The sequence below is a fragment of the Triticum aestivum genome, chromosome 2B (genome assembly GCF_018294505.1).
Source record: "Triticum aestivum cultivar Chinese Spring chromosome 2B, IWGSC CS RefSeq v2.1, whole genome shotgun sequence".
In the NCBI taxonomy this organism is placed as follows: domain Eukaryota; kingdom Viridiplantae; phylum Streptophyta; class Magnoliopsida; order Poales; family Poaceae; genus Triticum; species Triticum aestivum.
The window spans coordinates 574,802,779-574,812,145 of NC_057798.1; the positions used below are offsets into that span (position 1 = coordinate 574,802,779).

The following is a 9,367-nucleotide window of genomic DNA, read 5'->3' on the forward strand; positions in this document are numbered from 1 at the left end:
AGTCTGGACAGTTTCATTGCCATGAGGTATTGGATCTGCTACTGTGGTTTCCATCTGATCTACAATGGTTGCATCATCTTGAAAAATATCATAATCATCATCAAGGATACTTGAAGTAAGATCAATCTTTCTACATGGAGGATCTAATTCAGCTCTGAAATGTTGTTGTCCCCGGAATGGAACATGCTGGTTTCGGATATTAGGCACCATGGATGATTTCTGTTCACTTATAGAACACACAGCTTCTGATTGCAGATGGCTTGCAACCTTCTGATTTGAACTAGGCCTTTCATAACCCCATTGCATTTGGTGGAAGGCAATGCTCTCAATGAGAATAATTGCACCCTCAACGGTCTTGTTCATGATTGTTCAACCAGCTGACATATCAATAAGATCTCTCGAAGCATTTGTCAGCCCTCTATAGAATATCTGGAGCACTAACCAATCCTTTTTCCCATGATTAGGACATTTTCTAAGCAAATACTTATATCTCTCCCAAGCTGCATACAAGCTCTCACTTCCATCTTGTGCAAAACTAAGGATCTGGTCACGAATTGCAGCTTGCTTGTAAAGTGGAAAATATCTATGCAGGAAAGCTTGCGAAATATCACCCCAAGTGTATGATCTTGATGGCAAAGAATAGTACCAGTCCTTAGCAGCATCTTTGAGAGAGAATGTGAACAGCATACACTTGATAGCATCTTGGGAAACACCATGGTACTGGACAGTATTGGCATACTCCAGGACATTACAAATGTGCTCATGAGGGTCTTCATTGGGTAATCCTCTAAACTGATTCTGCAAGACAAGAGCAATAAGTCCAGGCCTCAACTCAAAATTTTCGGCATCAATAGATGGCCAAATTGGCCCTGTCATCGTGCCCAAACTACTTGGCAACCAAAGATCACGTACTATAGCCATATGTTCAAGCGCAACAGTCAATCAACCTACAAATAGTAAGATATCCTACACACGCTCACAAACATCAAGCTCTGGTTAGAGGGTTAGTATCCTAATAAGCTGAAGCAACAAAAAGTAAAAAGGTAAAAGAAACACAGAAATAAATTTGACTGGAAATTTAAACAAGAACTATACTAAGCCTAGTCTATAGCTTCACACAATCGCTCAATGCTAGTCCCCGGCAACGGCGCCAAAATAATAAATTGAAAGTATAGCAGGGTTTTTACGCCCCAAACTATGGATGTCGTGTTCTCCACAGGGACTAGGCGACGACAACTATGCTATGCTAAATCTAGGTAACACAATTTTAAGAGATGAATGCAGAAAATAAAACCTAAACTAACAAGGTCGTTCTCAAAGATCATCGACAAAGAAAATGCAAAAAAAAGTACAGAAAGGTTCAGATTATCTTCAACAATCTTTTTGGTATTTTATATATGCTTGAGAAATTAGAACACTAACACAGGCGAACATCATCACACAAGAGAATCAACAAGACTAGAACATATAGGTTTATCTAACATGTACAGAGAGAAGAATCATGAATATAGGACAGAATTGATATAACTCACATTACAAACACACACATATGTATATATATCACAGGACACCACACACATATGAAGAATACTGTTTCACTAAACAAAGTATGACAGGTCAAATATTTCTCAAAGTGACAAGGTATCAACTAGTCAGGACAAAGGACATACTAATCAAGCATTTGTATTAAACTTCGAAACTGAACCAAACAGTAGGATATTACACTTATCAAATCTGAATATTATAGTACTGATTATTACAGTTCTGAAGGTCACAGAAATTTGAGAGAGAGAGAGAGAGAGAGTGGGAGAAGCAGCAAGGATTCGGATTCAGAGAAGTGCAGCAGCAGTTTTGAGGTTCAGAGAAGGGGCGCAGCAGAGGAGGAGCAGCAGCATGAGCGCAAGAAGAGGTACGGAGAGAAGAAGCAAGTTTTGGAAGAGAAGATTAGGAGTAGCAGGGGGCATTGAGAAGAAGAGCAGCAGCAATGTTAGGGGAACAAAGGAGGAGGAGCAGAGAGATGAGCAGCGGCAGGGGCGTGGGAGAAGCGGCGAGGCAAGGGAAGGAGCAGCAGCAGGCAAGGAGAATCGCGTGGGGCACCAGACGCCTTGTCTGGTCGGGCGGACGAGCGTAGTGCTGGTGAGGTGTGGCGGCGAAGTGGAGCTGGTGGCGCTGGTGGTAGGAGGTGATGGTGGCGCTGGGTGTTGGTGCTGGTGGGTGGATGGGCTGCGGAGGCGCACCACCACGCCGGCCTGGCCATGGCGGCGGCCGGAGGTGGAGAAGGAGTGGTGAGAGGGAGAGAGATGGAGATGTGTCCAGGCTCCCCAAGGGGATCGGTGGCTAGCGCTAGGGATTTGATCCCACGATCAGATTTGCCACTTTTTGATTTGGCCCTCCTGCTCCCTTCTTTCTTCGCAAGCACATCCCTTCCCTTCTCTAGTTTGGCCCTCGGTTTCTTCTTTCCTTCATGCTCAGGTCCCCCTTCTTTATTTCCCGTGCTTGTCTTGTATTCTTCGGCCTCTTAGTCAGAAGCTTGAGGTTTATAGTGCCTTTGCGCACTTTTCTGCAGAAGAAACAAATGACGAGTAAATGATCTTTTTTTATGATTATCAAGCAATATTCAATCAATCGGGGCAAGAATGGACGGATATATCACGATAGATGCTACATTTGAGTACCAAAATTATATATGTGAAATATACTTATCAGGTTCTCCTTGTCCTTCCTCAGTTGCTCGACTTCCCGATTGGCATTCGAGACAGCAGTCTTCAACTTCGAGTTCTCATCCTCCAACTTGCCGACTGAAGCCAGCTTCTGGTCTGCAAGCATCGTCTTCTCATGTGCTTCTTTTTGAGTAGCAGCAAGGTCCTAGTCCTTCTTCTCCAAAGCCTCCTTTATTCTCTCTAAAGAAACAACACTCTTCAGACAAGCCTGAAGTTGGCGGTTTTCACTACGCACATCTGCTTGTGTGAAGTCACTCGGTTCAAAGAGACTGAATGAAAAGCAGTGGAAAGTGCGAACTACTAAGCAGACAAGACAGTCGAATGATTACCTCCCATGATGGTCTTCTCTTGTTGCACAGTCTTGAGATTCTTCTTTGCGAGTTCAAGGTCAAGTTCAACGCTGATATGCTTCTTCTTCAACACGGAAAGACGAGCTCCAAGATCACAAGACCTCTGCAGTCAGCAAGAATGATATGTCAGTCGACAGAAATAAGAGGCGTCGACAGAGAAAAGTTACTCTAAGACTACTACCGAATAAAATATTCACCAAGTAGTCTCGGGGACTACACCCAGTGGGTGCACTTAGCGTGCCCCCACTGGTTTAGATCAATACTCAGCAGGGTCCGCCTAGCGTGAGTTCAAAAAAAAGGAGAAAGAAAGAGATACATTCTAAGACCTCAGTCGACTTCCAGCAGTCGACCGTGGTCTCAGGGACTACACCCAGTGGGTGCACTCGGAGTTCCCGCACTAGTTCAGAATGTCTACTGAGATTCAACCCAAGTTGAGTGACATGGAAGATTTCCCAAGCTCTAAGCAAAGAAACACCCCAGTGGGTGATCAGATATAAGGCAACATTTGAAAGTTCAGTCGGAGTCTTGCTAACCTGAACATTGGCTTGAAGGGCAGTACTGGCGTTGTAAGCCACCTGGCTAGCCTTGTGCACCACCTTCACCTACTCCATGACAAGGCTCACCTGGCGAAGAGCTTCCCTAGCGGCACTCGGTGAATCATCCGGAGTCTGATACGTAGCAAAAAGTGATGGCTACAGAGCAGCCGAAGTAGTCGCTGGGTCAGAGGCATGGGGTTGCACTGGAGCAGCAGGAGTTGGTGCAGTCGAGTCCGCTGGATGATCAGTCGCCAGTGGGCTGGCAAATGTGACGCTGGTCCGAACAGGCTCTCTGGAACGATCAACCACTACCTCGAGCACCGGCGTCGACTGAGGAACCTAAACTTCAAGCCTCCTCCTGCCAAAGCTCCTGCTCCTCCTCTTCCTCTCCTGTAGAGGCACCTCTTCTTCATCATCAGGAAGCACAACAACTCCTTGCAGAACTACAGAAAGAGAGAAATGTCAAAAATTCCGCTGATTGACGATCTACTCAACTTAACGAAGCTTGGTCGATCGGACTTACCAACTCGTGAGGTGGCCTCTTCGACTCCTGGCACCTTGTCGATGTCCATGTCAGTGGCAGCAGAGGTGGGACTGGAAAGACACATGAATTGGTCGGTCAGAACAAGAAAATATTCAGTCAACCTATGAAAACGCAAGCGAGATACTCACTCCGAAGCAACAGGGACGTCCATCTTAATCCCTGGCAATGTCTTCCGAGCCTTGGGAGGAGCAACTTTAGGCTGCTTGGACACCTTCTCTGTCGGCTCCGGGGTCGACGTCCGAGTGCGCTTCTGAGTATTGGCACTCGGGACCACGCTTTTCCTGCGCTCGCCAGACGGATCATGCTGCTATTTGGATTGATGTTTGGAGTGCAACGGTGAGTCGACTTCTTCCTCCTCGTTCGACTCCTCGCTCTCCTCCTCCTCCTCTTCTCCTGGAGACTCCCACTCACCACTCTCCTCTGCACTGTCCTCCCCCTCCTGGTCGTGCTCCAAAGCTTGTTCACCTTTGGGCATCAAATGCATCTCAGTGAATACCTGCAAAACAAATCGGTCGAGTAAGAGTCAGTCAACATCAAGTACAGTCGGAGCGTGAGAGGGAAGCAGTCGGAATAAAAAGCATACCGTGTCGGGCGGGTTTCCGTCGCTGAAGGGGACGACTCGCCTGGATCCTCTGGGGTTGTCCTGGTTGCCTGTGATGCTCCTCAGCCACAAAGCTGCGGTTTAAGACGGCACTTCCTCTGGGTGGACCCAAGCGTGTCGTCCAGTCCAGAATACAGCCACATCGGGTGATCGCGGGCCTGGAGAGGCTGGATGCGTCGACTAAGGAACACTTCCAGCAAGTCCAGGCCGATAACACCATCATTGATGAGCTGGACCACTGTATCCACCAATACATCCTCGTCTCCATGGTCTCAGCAGCGGTTACTTTTAGTGGGGCAGGAGTCTGAACACGGTCAAACGAGAAGTGGGGAAGAACAGTCGACTGACCTGGAGCTGTGACGTCCTGGCAGTAGAACCAGGTCGACTGCCAGCCTCTAACAGATTCAGGGAGAGTCATGGCGGGAAAGGCACTCCTATTCCTCTTGTGGATACCTAACCCCCCACACATCTGGATGACGTGGGTTTTCGAGTCACTCGACTTCACCTTTTTTACCGACTTGGAACGAATGGTGAAGATATGTTTGAAAAGACCCCAGTGCGGTCGACACCCTAAGAAGTTCTCGCACATCGATACAAATGCAGCTAAATACATGATGCTGTTGGGAGAAAAATGGTGGAGCTGAGCGCCAAAGAAGTTCAAAACTCCCCGGAACAAAGGATGCGGGGGGTGCGAGAAACCCCGGTCAACGTGAGTGGCGAGCAGAACACACTGACCCGGTTGAGGTTGCGGTTCCGTCTCTCCCTTCGGCAGCCTCGCCGCTCCCTTGGCGATCAATTCGGACTCCTCCAGTTCAGCTAGATCCTCCTGCCGGACCGAAGATCGGATCCAATCACCCTAGATCCAGCCCGGCGGCAGGCCCACACGTGACGACGACCCGCGGTTCTGCTTCTTGCCTTTCGCCGCCCCCGTCGCCTTCTTAGCGCGCTCTAGCGCCGCCGTCTTGTCCTTCACCATGGCTGGGGAGCAGCAGCGTCGAGAGCGGATGTGCTGGGCGTGGTGGAGAAGCAGAGGAGAAAGAAGAGGGAACAGGCGTGCACAGTGCAAGCCCCTCAGCCCCGTCGCCTTATAAAGGGTCACCTCCGAGTGACTGACGTGTGGGACCAGGCAATCCCGTCAAATCCCGCAACCGTTGCGTGCAGCGTACGTGGCAAAAAAGGCGGCATGGTAATCGAGGCATCGCTGCTTATCCGGACCGCCCGTTTCGGCGCTCTCCGGCCCACGTGCTTCCCCAAAATTTTGTATCCCGTGAAATCCGTGATACACAGCAGACAATCATGCCCAAGATCCCGCACTCCAACACATCATTCGACACATGAGGTCACCAGTTCAATCGACAGCTCACTAAATGGATCAAGGTGACTGAGTCGACACCGAAGTACCGACGCGGGCGTTCAGTCTTGCAGAAAACACTCATGAAGACAAGAAGCTCGGAGCAGGTTCAACTTCAACCTACTTTCCACTCACACCTTAATCCATTCGGGGGCTACTGATGAGGATGCATACCTGGGGTAGGGTCATAGGCCTGACCTATACGTCCTACCCAAGGTCACTACCCTGGAAGATAAAAGGACCAAGAGACAACAGGAGAGCGCCGGTTGAACACGTCGAGTGCAATCCACTCGACGGCCACATCACTCGGAGGTCCTCCTCCCTACTATCACTCGACCATATGGAGAGTCACTCGAGCTACTGAAGACCAGGAGTCGCTCAGCACTACAATGGTCAGGCGTTCACTCTGTAGTCTTTAAGATCATTAATAGCACTTATGGCTGGCGTTATCAGTAACGCCCTGTCTTTATGTACATTGAACCTCTTGTAGTGGAGGATGGCTGGGGTCCTGGCGCACTCTATATAAGTCACCCCCCACCTCTGGTACAAGGGTTCGCACCCCCTGTAATATCACACACATAATCCAATCGACCGCCTCCGGGCACCGAGACGTAGGGCTATTACTTCCATTGTGAAGGGCCTGAACTCGTAAATCCCGTGTGTACACCTTCACCATAGCTGAGATCTTGCCTCTCCATACCTACCCCCTTTCTACTGTCAGTCTTAGGACCACGACAGTTTGCGCCCACCATGGGGCAGGTGTCTTGGCGACTTGTTGGTGAAGTTGCAAGTTTTACGAAGCATCATCATCATGGTTTCCGGCGGCGGACTTGCTGAGGGCCGTGAGATCCGTCTCCGTGCACTCGTTTTTGTCGCCGACGACTCCGCGTGGCTTCAAGAAGCTCCCCTAGATGTTGAGGCGCTCCCCGTCCGAGGGGCGATGCACTTTCGCGCATGCGTCTGTGGCGTCCTTCTCCGGCAGCCGTCGACTCAGTATCAGTCGGCTCCGACTATGTTTTCCCTCCCTGTTATCCGCCGCCGCAAGCGATCCAGTCGATTGCGACTCCAGCAGTGGGTGAAGCACGTGGTGGCTCGGCGTTCGGCCACCCATCAAGTCGCGGCAATCGAGCCCGATGAAACCCTCCATGGCCTGTTTGATCTGTCGACTGGCTGCATGGAGACCGCATCCGAATGCGATAGCAGCGACCCTGCGGCAGAAGTCTTGATGGTCGACGGGCCCCATAGTCTGCCTGGTTTTCGCCGCGAGGACGGCAAAGACAGAGACGGTGATCCGTCGCGTGTCCACGAGGAATACTGACCAAAGCCCCTCTCTTCGCAGCAGAGAGAAGAACTTCATCGTCGCGACATGGATGCACTCCACACGCCCATTGTTGGAGAAACCCCCAAGGCTTGGGCCTTGGAGGAGGTGCGCCTAGCCAATTTGGTCGAGGGCACTCGACTGGATAACCTTCAGCATGCTGTTGGCGGGCGCGCTCAGGAGCGGATCCATGAGTCCAGTCGACGACAGCTTTTTCTGCCTCCATCTAAGGTATACCGTACTCCGATTCAGAACCTCGCAGCTGCGGCCCGAACAGCAGTGTCGATTCAGCCTTCCCAGTCGGAGGCTGGCAGAGGGTTGATGCAGATCCGGGCCTTGCTCTAGGCAGCAGGAGAGCAGAACACTACAGTGTCTCAGTCGCGGAATAGGATTCACAGCAGATCTGTAGTAGCGGATATAGTCCAGTCAGCCCATAGCCCAAGATCGCCCCTGCGGCGTGAAGGCCGTGGACAGTATGATCGTCAGTTCAACCGCAACAATCATCGTCAAGTGCCTACGCCTCCTCCGAGGAGTGCATCATACGTGCCTCGGCAGAACGATGACAGACACCGTCACAGTGGCGAGCGCAGAGCTCCAGTCGACCCAAGAGAGCCAGGCTTCGATGCGAGATCCATTCTCGTTCAAGGCTTGGTCGATCAGAATAGAGCGCATATAGAAGACCCTGGCAGAGATCGTCCAAGTGGCAGCAGAATGCATGTTTCAGGCCCAGAGTGTTTCAGCAGAGCCATCAGGGCGGCAATAATTCCTCCCAACTTTAGGTTGGCAATCGGAGTCAGTAAGTTCAATGGAGAATCCAAGCCCGAAACCTGGCTTGAGGATTACCGAGTGGTTGTGCAGATTGGAGGCGGAAACGATGAGATAGCGATGAAGCATCTCCCTCTTATGTTGGAAGGGTCGGCCTGAGCGTGGTTGACCCAGTTGACTCCAGGCAGTATACACAGTTGGGAGGAGCTGGCTCGAGTGTTCGTAAGAATTTTTGAGGGCACGTGCAAGCGATCAGCAGGGTTGCCCGAGTTGTAGCATTGTGTGCAGAAGCCGAATGAGACTTTGAGGGAATTAATTCGGAGATGTAATTTATGTGTGCAGCATTGTGTGTGTGTGTGTGTGTGTGTGTGTGTGTGTGTGCGCGTGTCACATGGTCCTCCTTGGCGGATGTAATTTAAGTGTGCATGGCTTCATCATAGAGAGGTGATGTGTATGGCAGAGGCTACCACCGATGGGGTGCGAGAGAGAAAATGCCCGTAGAGAGTGTTCGAGAGACACCAAGGAAGACTGATGAGGATGCAGACCTGGGGTAGGGTCATAGGCCTGACCTATACTTCCTACCAAAGGCCACTACCCTGGAAGATAAAAGGACCAAGAGACAACAGGAGAGCGCCGGTTGAACACGTTGAGTGCAATCCACTTGACGGCCACATCACTCGGAGGTCCTCCTCCCTACCGTCACTCGACCATATGGAGAGTCATTCGACCTACTGAAGACCAGGAGTCGCTCAGCACTGCAACGGTCAGGCGTTCACTCCATAGTCTTTAAGATCATTAATAGCACTTATGGCTGGCGTTATCAGTAACGCCCTGTCTTTATTTACATTGAACCTCTTGTAATGGAGGATGGCTGGGGTCCTAGCACACTCTATATAAGTCACCCCCTCCTCTGGTACAAGGGTTCGCACCCCCTGTAATATCACACACATAATCCAATCGACCGCCTCCGGGCACCGAGACGTAGGGCTGTTACTTCCACTGTGAAAGACCTGAACTCGTAAATCCCGTGTGTACACCTTCACCATAGCTGAGATCTTGCCTCTCCATACCTACCCCCCTTTCTACTGTCAGTCTTAGGACCACGACAAACACTACTATATATATCGATGCTGCATGTTGGCGGGAATTAAACAAAGGGATGGTCTTATTGGTTTTGGGAAT

General features: G+C 50.4%; 1 non-coding gene across 1 annotated transcript; it reads left to right on the forward strand.

Moving 5' to 3' along the window:
- Window positions 1–451: 451 nt before the first annotated feature.
- Window positions 452–559, forward strand: LOC123047778 (small nucleolar RNA R71). The gene has a single exon (XR_006423142.1). It is a non-coding gene; the product is annotated as a small nucleolar RNA R71 (small nucleolar RNA).
- Window positions 560–9,367: the final 8,808 nt, after the last annotated feature.